This window comes from Pseudopodoces humilis, chromosome 1 (genome assembly GCF_049639895.1).
Source record: "Pseudopodoces humilis isolate 2021_Gansu_Grassland_sample_001 chromosome 1, ASM4963989v1, whole genome shotgun sequence".
Taxonomy (NCBI): Eukaryota; Metazoa; Chordata; class Aves; order Passeriformes; family Paridae; genus Pseudopodoces; species Pseudopodoces humilis.
This window is the reverse complement of record NC_142200.1, coordinates 146,790,680-146,803,035: the sequence shown is the minus strand read 5'-3', so window position 1 is coordinate 146,803,035 and position 12,356 is coordinate 146,790,680.

Here is a 12,356-nt window from a genome sequence, read left to right as displayed (position 1 = left end):
CTATGGTCCTTCCATATGATACAGAGGTGCTGCCATGCCAAATTCCCTGATTTATTTTCACTCATCAGCCTAGAGGATGAAAGCATGTCCTTTTCATTTAAATGATTCGATTATGAACTTCTCCAGTGCTCGCTCTGTAATGAATTCCCTGATCAGAAATACTTGAGACGTTGCTAGTCCTGGGTATAATTGAATCTTTGTTCTGTGACTTGAACCTGCTATCAATACTTATTGAAGAACTGAACACACACTTGTCCACTGAGCGCTTAAAAGTGACTCAGGTTATTATGTTGTGGTTGATTTACAGCAAAACCATCTGAATTATGAACTGCGTGAGGAAGAGCTAATTGAATTTGAAATGTTAAGGCTGATGGTGCTTCAGACTGTGATTAATACCAAGTCAAAAGCCTTCCCCAGGCATGTTGGCATCAAGAGATGTTCAGCAGCTCCACAGGCATGTTTTATAGTGGGACAAGTCTTTCATTGGCAAAATGGGATTTATCTTTTTAGAGGTGGTTAATCCAGTATGAGCTGCAAAAGGTTACAATGGGAAAGTTGTTTAATTGTGAGAGAATTAAGAAAAACAATAAAATCCCACACATCAGACTGATTTTCTTTCTTTACATTTTAGCTTTCTAATTTATGGAGGCAGTTTTAACCAGGTGCCTACATGCAACTTAACTTGAAGAAGAACTTAACTGGCCAAGAGCAAATTTGCGGCTATTGCTACTGCTCAGCAAACACCAAACTCTACATTATTAATTGAACCTAATAAATAGTTGGTGGAGAGGGATTAATTCCTCCAGAGTCTGATTCATCCCACTTACCTGAGATATCTACTGTAAGAGGGGATGAATTGTCCTTTGTGAGGCACCCGTGCCTCATCTGGGACTTCAAGTGGACCTTTTTACACCTAACCTTGAATTATATTAGAGGAAATACTCCTTGGAATTGGCAGCTGAGACAGGAGATAACCTCTAGTTCACTTTGTGTGACCACCCTTTGCTCCTGTTTTCCCTGCTTCACACAAATATATCTTCCTCCCAGTGATAAGACCTGGGTGTACATTGTCTGGTCCATCAAAAAAACTACAGAGGCACAAGACATGCAAGATTAATACCCTTCAACTTCAGGCATTTTCCATCCAAGCTCCTGCATGTCATCAGGCTTAGCTCTTGTTGAGCCAAATCATTCACTTTGTGGATGTGATTCACCTGACCAGCTTTAGAGAAAAAGGTGGACTGTGCTTCCAAACCCACACACTCTTATAACTCCCAGGCTCCACTGCCTATAAGAGAAGCAGATAAATGATTCATAAATGGGTGTTTTCAGCAGTATAAGATGTTTAATTACATGTGACCCACTTTCATAATCATTACTGCTGGTGACTGGGATGGATCCAAATCACAGACCAGAGCAGGAAAGGTTTGGGTGGCTGCCCCTTGAGCAAGAGAGCTATTGAAATGTCCAGGATAAGTGTTTGAATCACATTAATGCACTTGATGTCACATATTTATTTTTAAGGTCCACTACATCCCTTCTGGAAACATCTCCATGAGTTTGCTTCCCTCAGTACACTTTAGTCCCTCCTCAAACAGGTGATGGATGAGATCCATTCTTTCACTCATTTATTCTGCATCTGTTACTCTAAAAACAAGACAGCTTTTAGGGGAAGGAAGGCTTTTGCTCTGATTCTGGCTCCCAGAAGTCCTATGTTTGGGAAAGATAAATTTTCAAGGTTTCTTTCAGCTCTGGTTTGGATTGTTTTGTTTTGTTTTTTGTTATTTTTATGAATAGCTGACTTCTACTTTCTATGAAGAGGCACATTTGTCATAGACTTATCACACACAGTTGTCACGATTACAAGATCTGTTCCTACTGCTTTTAGTGTTAGCAAAAACAATTCCTAACTCCAGAAGAGCCAGTTATTTGTGGGCAGCTTTAAAGGATACCTTTGTATTTCTTGCTGAATTAATAGCTGCAGATGTGGAAGCACAGAAAAATTTGAGACCCTAACCTATCCTACTTCTGCAAATGCATAAACCAGATGTTCTTGTGATTTCTAAGCTGACATATATTCACTCCAGTGGAGTTAAAGGGATTTCCTGGGTGGATAAGGATTTAAGACATTAACTCTGGTCATTCCCTTCTCCCAGCTTCCCAAACATCAATTGTCCTCAGTGTCTGTCTCCTTGAACCCCTCTGTCTTACATCCTCTTCACCTCTGATCAGTTTTTCCTGGTACATATTTTGATGACTCTTACTGTAATGCTTGTGCAGATGGCCAAATACATAATAAATATTTTATTCTCCAAGAGCCCCATCATAAGAGCATTATCATGTGCCTGGGGAGGGTTTGTCATGCAGTGTTTCTGCCTTGCCTGGCTGTTAAAAAAAAATGCTGAGCTTGCTGTGCATGGGATGACAGATGCCTTTTCTTTGGAAATACCAACATTACATTCCTGACTCAGGGTCCCCTTTGGCTGCCAGCTGATGCAGAGGAGTGTGCCCATGTCTGCAGCCCCCACCACCATCCAAAGTGGGATTCCCCTCACTTTCTAAATAATCAGATTGTGATATTGGCATTAAGCTTTGGTGATGGTGAGGCATTAGCCATTTCATGAGTGATCCCAGTGAACAGAAAAAGGTTCAGACTGTGAAACAGGTTCTGGACAGAAATTTTGTGTCTGCTGCAAGACAGCAACTATCAAAGAAAGAGCAAATCCAGGTGAAGAGGAAAGTGAGAATAAAGAGAAAGGAGAATAAAAAAGACAAGAAAGTGCAGTATCCTCAAATGGATCGACATTAAAACATTGAGCTCATGCCTCACCAGACATTTTCTGGTGAAGGACACATTCTCCCACTGCTACAAACCACTGGCCAACAGTGGTGATCACTCTGTCTGCGTTATGAGATGAAGAAACCTTCCCTTAGCCTCGGCCTACAGATGTTAAATGTAAACTCTCATCTTTTTCCACAGGCAAATTTGATGCTCCTTGACCAGACAATGATAGAAATAATTTTCATTAATTTCCTAGACTAAACCACATCTAGACTCTTTGGATATTCCTGCAAATTCAACCTCCCCCTCTCTCCCTCCGGGCTTCAAGTTCCTGTCTAAATCAACTGCACAAATGGAGATTTCTCTCTGCCCATGAGCAGCTGAGCAAGGTTTTGCAATAAGGCTGACAGGAGAGTAGACCTCTATTAAGAGAGGTGGCAGCAAAGAACAACAGAGTGATTAAATGCAAAATTGAAATCATAATGGAAATTGGGGCACTGAAAAGAAATTTTAATTAAGTAAGCAACTGCAAATCAAACAAATGTATTCATTATTTAATCAACTAGTGAGTGCAGAAATCTCAACTAATCAGGAAAGTCTCGGGGAGCAGATAAAGAAACAAATCAAGAAACCAATTTAAAACCCATAAGAAAATAGCACACATTCTCACTACAAAAGACTGTTTGTCTGAGAAACAGAAGGGAAGCTTCTTTTTTTCCCCCCCAAACATCATATTTCTTATCTTTCTAAGGGTCTATTTTTTATTTTTTTGCTGGGATTTGGGATGCTATTTTCTTGCATAGTTGCTTTTAATCTGTTCCATCACAGAAAGATTGACTGTAAAGTGATGTATTTCTTCGCCTACTTCCACCCATTTTTCACCTGCTGCACAGACCCCTTGAGGTGTCACGATAAATGAATTTTTACTAAAGCAAATAAAACGCTGGGTGCCCCAAGCCACTGCTCAGCTCCACATATGAAGTGGGACACTGGCAGTGCAGAGCACAAAGGAGAGGTGGCTGGGCTGTTTCACAGATGTGAGCAGAGCCAGCAGAGGAATCTGATTTATTATTAACCAGAGCTTTGCCAGAAATCTGCCAGCTGGCTCCTGCCCAAGGGAAAGAAGGGATGATGAGAACCACATCTGTATAGTCCAGGGGAGGGACATGAAGGTTGTGAGAGGACTGGAGCACTCTCCTAGGAGGAAAGGCTTGAGAGAGCTGGGATTGTTCACCCTGGAGGAGGCTCTGGGAAGACCTTAGAGCCCTTTCCAGTGCCTAAAGGGGCTCCATGAGAGCTGGAGAGGGACTTTGGACAAGGGTGTGGAGCGATGGGACAAGACGGAATGGCTTTAAACAGAAAGAGGGGACATTTAGATGAGAAATTAGGAAAAAATTCTTTACAATGAGGGTGGTGAGGCACAGATTATCCAGGGAAGCTGTGGCTGCCCCATTCCATCCCTGGAAGTGTCCAAGGCCAGGTTGGAAGGGACTTGGAGGAGCCTGGGATAGTGAAATGTGCCCTGCCCCTTGGCAGAGGAGCTGGAACAAGATGATCTTTAAAATCCCTTCCAACCCAAACAATTCTGTGATTCTGTAATTCAGACCTGCATAAGACTGTGCCCCTGGGCATGTTTCCACCCAAATTTTTTCTGCCTGACCCATGTGAGTACCAGAGCAGGTGTCCACCATCCACTTCAATAAACTCCTTGCAAAGTCAGCAAACAGCTCAGCATGAGCTCAGGGAGCCCTTTCCAGCCTCAGAGATACTTTGGGGTAACCAAATGAGTCACAAGCAGCCATGTAATTACTTTTCCAGGCTTCCTTACTTAAGAATGTGGATCTGTGTACAAAAGCATGAATCCAGAGAGAATTTGCCATCATACCTTGTGAGTGTAGACATGTTTGCACTCAAAGCAGTTGGGTAGGGGCAGGAGATGAGTTAAGGAATAGTACAAACAAGTCATTTACTGCACAGTCTTGTAAGTATAGCCTGTCTGCAGTCTAATAAAAATCACATATTTAATTACTGGCTTTATTCAGTATTGTGTGAACAGTGATTCACTGTGCCAAGCCAGAAGAAACAGGAAAAAAATAGACCTTGTATAAGGTATTTGAGAAGAAAAGAATAAAAAAATAAAAATAACAAAATAAAAATAAAAATAAATTAAATTTGAAAAACCCCGTTTTATCCAAAGAGTAAAAATCAGCTGTGTAACAAAGACGTGAGAAAACGATGGGACTTTTAAAACAAGTGTAGCAAACTCATATACAGAACAAGTGGAAATTGAGTCCACCTTTACACCAAAGGGAAAGCAGTCTGATTTTTTATCCAGACTCAGAGACTGGGACAGCAGATATCTGGTTTCTTATTCTTTCTCTTTGGCTGGAGCACAGACCAAACACTTTTTGTATTTCTGCTTGTCTACATTATTTGGTTGGTCCTACTGTCAGAAGAGCCGAGCACTTCACACTTGTAGCATTTTTCACCTCATCACACCATTTTGCAGATGAAAGTGCACATCCCTTCCTCTGCACTGAAATCCCAATGGCCTCAACAGCTGCTTGGGGCTGCAAGGTGAAAACCCCTCGTTCTGCAGAGGTAGGGCTCTGGAGGCTCTCAAGGTCAGAGCTGCTAATGTCTTTTAAAATTAGCGTTTCCAGGTACTTCAGGGTCTGACAAGAACACTTCCCAGTTCACCCATCTTGGGAGAACCAAATATCCCAGCATCTTGCTCATTCCTCACGCTGGTGTATGGCAAAATCAGGAGCTACCAGGTGCTGTTTGGGCTGCAGATGTGCTCCAAAGATGTTTGCAAGGTCACACTTTGCCCTCCCCAAAATTCAAGAGTTCCCCATGCTCCTCCTGCAGGTCCACAGCTGAGGAAGCTGATTTTTTCATGGAAGAATCATGGTTCTGTCTCCAAAAACAGGAGCAGAACCTCCCATGGTGAAAGGGGTCAGAACTACATGATCTTTAAGGTCCTTTCTAACCCAAACCATTATAAAAGAACCAATTTCCTGGGCTCCATGGCCACAGAATCATAGGGGATGCTGTAGGGGTGATATGTGCTTCATTCCCTGATGGCAATGCAATGTTGGTCTTTGAAATAATTCAGTTATAACTGGGCTGGGCTGGGAGGAAAGGAGAAGTGTGATTCTATAGCTTTATGATTAGGGTGCTCCCCTACGAGGAACAGTAGCTGACTTCCAGTCCACTTAATATCTTACTGCCTAAAAATGAAAAAGTTTTGGTTTCATCCAGCTTTGCTGTGAGTTTGGTGTCCCAGCATGGGAGAGCAGAAGCATTGCAAGACCAAATGGATGCCTGCCACTCCTGGTCTGGAGGGTCCATGGAAGCATCAGGAACTCATGGACAGTCCCAGGGAAGCCCAGCTCAAGAGCCACATAGGTTTATATTTTGCCGAATCAGAGTCGATTTGTCTTAAACTGCAGAAATCACAACAGAAAAGCAATTTTACATGGGTGTCACGCTGCTGCCCAACGCTGCTCAGAGCAGTCTCAGCACAGGACAGGCTTCAGTGTCCCAGCTTGAGCATTGTTCCAATTCTGTGGTCAGGATAGAGCATCCCTGCAAGCTGCAAGTGCCCCCACAGCCCAGGGATTGCACACGTGCTCTGGTGCTGCTCCACCACCAGCAGCCAGCATCCCAGAGCATCTCCTGCTCCCTCCTAACCACATTAGCAGGAGGTAATGACGTTGTTGGGCTCGAAAGGAAGCGGCAAATTGGATTGTGACCCCCTGGCAGGACGGGTGTGATGGGTGTGCTGTCAGGCAGCACACGCACACGGACCCACGCACATGCCCACGGAGTGACCTGTCCTCGCACACACGCCAGGGCTGGGCTCTGCAAACACACTCCCTATTAATTAGGCAGAGATCAGAAACGAGCCTCTTAGTCTACTACAGAGGTAATGCCATTCGGGGCTAAAAATAAACCTATCAGCTGGAAACTGGATGAACAAGACTGGTTTTAAGAAGGGTGAGGTAATTTTTAGGTTACATCATGCAGCTGTGTTGCGTCCTATTTGATAGACTATGAGAGCATATAACAATTTCAGCTCTGCTCAAAGACCATATTTGAATGAGCAGTCTCAAGAAAGAGGATAGAAATCTTTCTGTGCCCAGAAAGCTGCTTTATGAACTTCTCCATCCTACAGCAAAGAAAGCATTATTATCCCCAGAAAATCCATCTCCCCAAAATCCCTGCTTAGATGTGGAGTTAGAGGTCAGAATTGTGCTTGCTGGAGGGAAATCCCAGTCAGCACACATCTAATTATGCTGCTGTCTTCCAGATCTCACATAGCAGCTCCTGATGAAAGAATAGACAGGAAAAGTGGAAGCAGTTGCAGTCTGGTTTATGATTTTGCATTATTAAGACATTGGGGACTGCCAGACAAGCTGAGAGCTTAGTGAACTGAACTCTCTAAGACCTGCTAAGTACTCAGGAGGCACTATGCAAACCCACAAAACAGGAGCATTAATCATCAGGCAGACTTGTCAGGATACTCAATACATGAGTGACAGATGAGAATGGAGTGGAAAAGAGAAGAGGGAAGGGCAAAAAATAAGAATTAGGAGATTTCCACAAATCTATCCTCAAAATGTCACTGTTCTTCAGAACTTTCCTCCATTTTCTTTTTTTTTTTCCTTTTTTTTTTTTTTTTTGTGAGCAGGCCTTTGTTTTTCATTTCATAAGGGCATATCCATGCTTTAGTACTGATTTCACTGGAATTACTCCAGATTTACTGTGGTCTAGCTGCATGGCATTGGCTTTTTATAATAATGTGCCTCATTAGTAGCTACTTACAGTGTAACTGAATTATAACATATCTAGTTCTGGGCAGTTGCTGCAAAATGGGGCACTGACGTGACACCTAATAAAGTACTTGTTAGAGCCTTCTGGGACTTCCAATGTTGTATTATTTATCAAGTGCCATTGTGTTTTAAAACCAGAAGACCAGATGTTAAAATCTGTTTTACTTACACACTGTCACCAAGGATTAAATCTATTGTCTTGGCCGAGAATATCCCAATCTATGCAATGCATATGTTGGCATGGAGCATCCCTGGAGGCACAGGGATCAGGCATGCCAGGGTGCTCCAGCACCATCTTTGGAGACAGAGTGGTTCAAAGGGGATGTGGCCTGGTTTGAGCACTGAGCCAGATGTTGAAAACTTGGGCAAAAATAAGTAGAAATAGTGTTCTTCCCAGATGTGACTTCCCACAAAGCTTTTTTGTGATAACTCGTGCAGCACTCCTGCCAGCTGAAGAGTGCTCTTCCACAGCAGGACAACTCCTAAACAAAGAGTTCCCCTTTGGGACTTTTGGGAACAAACAGATTCTGACCAGTTTGTTGGGTTTTTTCCCCTGAGGAACAAACCTTTGTATACAAGCTGTGAATGTGCATTAAAAGAGGCTTCTGCTGTGAGAAGGTAAACTCGGTGTAAGCTTCAATCTCTACAGCAGCCACATGCCCCAGCCACACTTGCTGCTCCTTCTGCTTGGTGCCTGAGGGCAGAGCATTGCCTGGAGCCCCAGAGCACGTAGGCAGAGGTGTCTCCTGCCAGGTAGCAAGTTTAGCCTGGTCCTGCGCCCGAGGCTCTGCCACCAGGCTGCTGCAGCCCCCAGCCAGCTGTCACATCCCGGTGCTGCAGAGCCCTCCCTGCCCAGTGTCCCATGAAGGAGAGCCAAGCTGAGCTAGTGTTGGAGTGCTGACAGCAGAGCAGGAGGCTCTCTTGGGGGGAAAGGAAAGAATACATTTTAAAAGGTGGATTTGGGATCTCTGAGGACATTCTCCTCCTTGAACTAAAGGGGATTCAGCTTTTCCGAAGCCCACACAGTGGTGAAGCGTCTCTCTTGCCAAGCTGGTGCCCAAAGTGCTGCTAAGGCATTGCTGGGCAGGGAGCTCTTGTGAGCTCTCACACATCCTCAGCCATGGGGCCCATCACTCCCCTGGGCTTATCTCCAGTTGTGAATACCAGATTGGGTGAAGTCACTCCATTGGAGATACTTTCCTTTCTTTTTTTTTATTTCACAAACACATAGAAGCAAGAAACATCTTACCCTTGAAAATGCTGTGTTTTTCAAAGTATTTTCCCTGATTTGAGCATTTCTGGAGCTCTCCCAAACAGGTATGACCAGCAGTGTCCAAAAGTGTGAGCTGCTGTGAGCAACCATGGCAGCCCCAGCACCACAGAGGTTGTGCTACAAATGTTAGAATTACCCTTTGCTGAATTGTTGAAGAACACCTGAAGTGGATGCTTGACTGACCACAAATGTTGACCTAATTTAAGTAAGCACTTCAGCAGAAGGTGGGTTTGTCCCTGGGCTTGTCAGAGGAGTCTGGGACTTGTTCTTTGCTTGGGTCCTGCCTGTACAGTCACTCACCATCCTCACTTCCCACTGGCCTCCATATTCCCATGGCCCCTGTGTTCTCGCCATGGAAGGGAAAACAATTTACCCCATGAAAGTACCACTGATCCCCTCCCCACCCTGCAGCCTCTCCCTACCATCATCACTCTCTGAATTCATGCTGAGTACTCCAGGGATTTTGAAAGACAGAAGTTTTGCTAAAAGAATTCCGTAGGCAAAAGGGTTCCGTTCATTTTCTAGAGGGAACGAGTTTTAATTGTGGAATGCTTAAAACCCGAGACTGCTGTTGCTTCCACAACACTGAAGGAAGGCAAACTAGAGATCCTGAGATGGATTTACTGAAAAAGTTAATTTCTGCACAGGAAGCCACTGGGCTCATAGCTGCCTTTGAAGTTCTCCTTACAAAAAGCCCAAAGAGATGTGAAGGGGTCAAGGTTTTGGACTGGATTTCACAGTGGAAACCTACAAAACTATGAAGGTAATTATGATGGCAAAGGCTAGGGTGGGTGTGAGGGTGACGGGAAAGATGTGTGCTAATGTCTTTACAAACACTTCCATGGGTGAGGGGATGGGTGTTGATGTCTTTGAAACAGGTCTTAATGTCTCTACCAACTTCAAGCCAGGTTTGTTACAGAACCCAGAGAGTTTGACTCCTGGAACAGAAAAAGGGGTCTGTACAAGCCTGAGTTTCTGAACTTTGGGGAAAAAGGACAGGTTTAAAGGGGGAATATGTGTTAGGCTGTACCTTCCTGGTACCTCAGCAATGGGGAAAAGAAGAGGACAACCTGCGGCAGATTTCAGGATAACAGGAGGCTGCACCCTCCGAAACCCGAAAGAGAAAAGCCCTTGGGCATGTGCCCCAGTGGACTCTCTCCCTTTATTCAAATAAAGTAGCAGGACTCCTCTGTCTCCTTTGTGAGCACTGACTTTTCAAAGTGGGATTTTCCATACAAGGGCAAGGTTCCTCTTGAACAAAAAGCTCCAGGAAGCCATCACCCAGCACTAGGGCAGCAGTGGGCTTGTGCAGGGACATGGAGTGGCTGATAAGCTTTGGATAGGACCAAAATCAGCCTGGGGTGCAAAATGTCTCAAGAGAAGTGCTCTATAAAAATAGATTAACTCTTATAAATCTTTAACAAAACACCTCCCATGTTGGGTGAACCCAAGAGTGCATGTTCTCCCACTGTGGAGACACCTGGGTGTTTAAGAGGTTTGGGACGTGGTCCCAGCTGTGTCCCATGAAGGTGGGGTGGTCATTCTCTATTCAGGAGAGATGGAGGTGGTAAATAAGTTTTTTACAATGAAAAGAGCTGAGTTGCAAGACTGATCAGAGGAATATGTGAGGCTGATCAGAATTACACCATGCAAGGAGAACCTGGCTTTGGGACAGGATCCAGAGCAGAAACCTGTGCACTGGTGCTGGAAGAGTGGTGTGTGTTTGGGAAAAATCAGGGGGAAAACAATTATTATTAAATTTATTATTTATTGTATTATATTAATTAATGAATTATATTAATTAATTAAGTGTTAATTATAATATATAATAATTATATTATCAATTATACTTGTATATTGGTATATAATGTACAATTATATGTTATAATATATCATTAGATATTAAATATAATAATTACATTGTGAATTATACTTGTATATTGATATCTATTTTGCAATTTTAATATTTTATTTATTCATTCATTTATTTATTATTAAAAATATTTTGAGCAAATTAGGAAAAGTCATAGAGAAAGGCTGAGGCACTGACTGGAGAAGTGAACCTGGAAAAGGAAACATGTGATCTTATTTGGTTCCTGAAGCACTGAGGCACCAAACATGTGCAAGATTACAGACAGTTCCCATCCCTCCTGGAAGCAGCCTGTGGACACCCCAGTATTCAGTAGCTTCTTGACTCAAAGTGGAGAAGAGCAATTCCCACCCTTCAGTGGGAGCAGTGCCGTGACTCTGATGGGTAGGAATGGCTGGCTCAGAGATAATTTTGCATTTCTTGGGCCTGTGTCTGTGTCACACATCCCTTTACACACCACCTGCTGCAGTGTTCTCCTCCCAGATCCTGCCCAGCTCTGAGCTGGGATGTTCAATCAGCTGTTTGAGCACACCACGGGCAGGGGGTGCATTTCTCCTCTGCTGAAATCTCATGAGGACCTCATAAGCTGTGTGGGATAAATTAAACCTTGACTCAGCTCCAGTGGCACAATGAAGCTAAAGCAGGGATGGATTTAATCACAGGATAGTTAGTATCGAGTGGCTGAAGAGTCTCCCTTTGCTGCCATTACCATAATGTGAAATACAGCTGATTCTGGAGAGGGGAAGCTGCCTCTTGCAGGTAGCACCAAAGGGATGCCTGGGAAAGATTTATGTACTCCCTGTTCAAATGGATACAAACTGCAGCGGTCTCTGTAGGCACACACGGACTCCTTTTGTAGGAACAGTTCTTCAGAGCTGGGATTTTTTTCCCCTGAGGCTACCAGAAGGAAAGTGTGAAGTTTATTGGTTTCCTAAAGCAGCCCTGTTTGTAAACACACACCGAGTTTTAGCCTGGGAAAAGTTTTCACTTCCATTTGCCAATGTGTTCACCTTAGAGCACGTTTTGTCCCGGGGAGCATCCGGATGAGGCGGATCTGAGCCGTGGCCCTGGGAAAGCTGGGCTCTGGAGGGGATGAGCAGGAGCAGGGGGCACAGGAAGCACAGGGGGTATTGATTTCAGACTTGCAGGCTCCTGCCAAAGGGCCGGCTCCCAGGCTGGAGTGCCCTGTCATGCCATTAGCCGCTGTCACTTCCCAGAAACGAGGCCCTGCCGTGGTCTCCCCTCGCTAATCCGTGAGGCACATTGCCACGCTGGAGGTTTGTTTTGAGGTGGCAGGCAGGGGGGAGGCGAGGAGGAGATCAAATTATCCTCCTAGGCATGTACACAGGCACATTGCCCCCCTCCTGCCTCTCCAGGATCAGCTGCCTGCATATAGCTAAGGCTGGGGGAGCCTTACTAAATACAGCGGGATAAGGGCGCGTTTCCCCTCTCCAGATCCCGGGGCACCCCAGGGACAGGACCGCAGAGATGAACCTGTGAGCAGCTGAACCTGTGAGCAGCTGTCTCCTGTGAAGCCTGTGTAACATTTGTGACTCAGCTTCTGACTGCTCAGTGCAGGGCAATTCCCCCAGC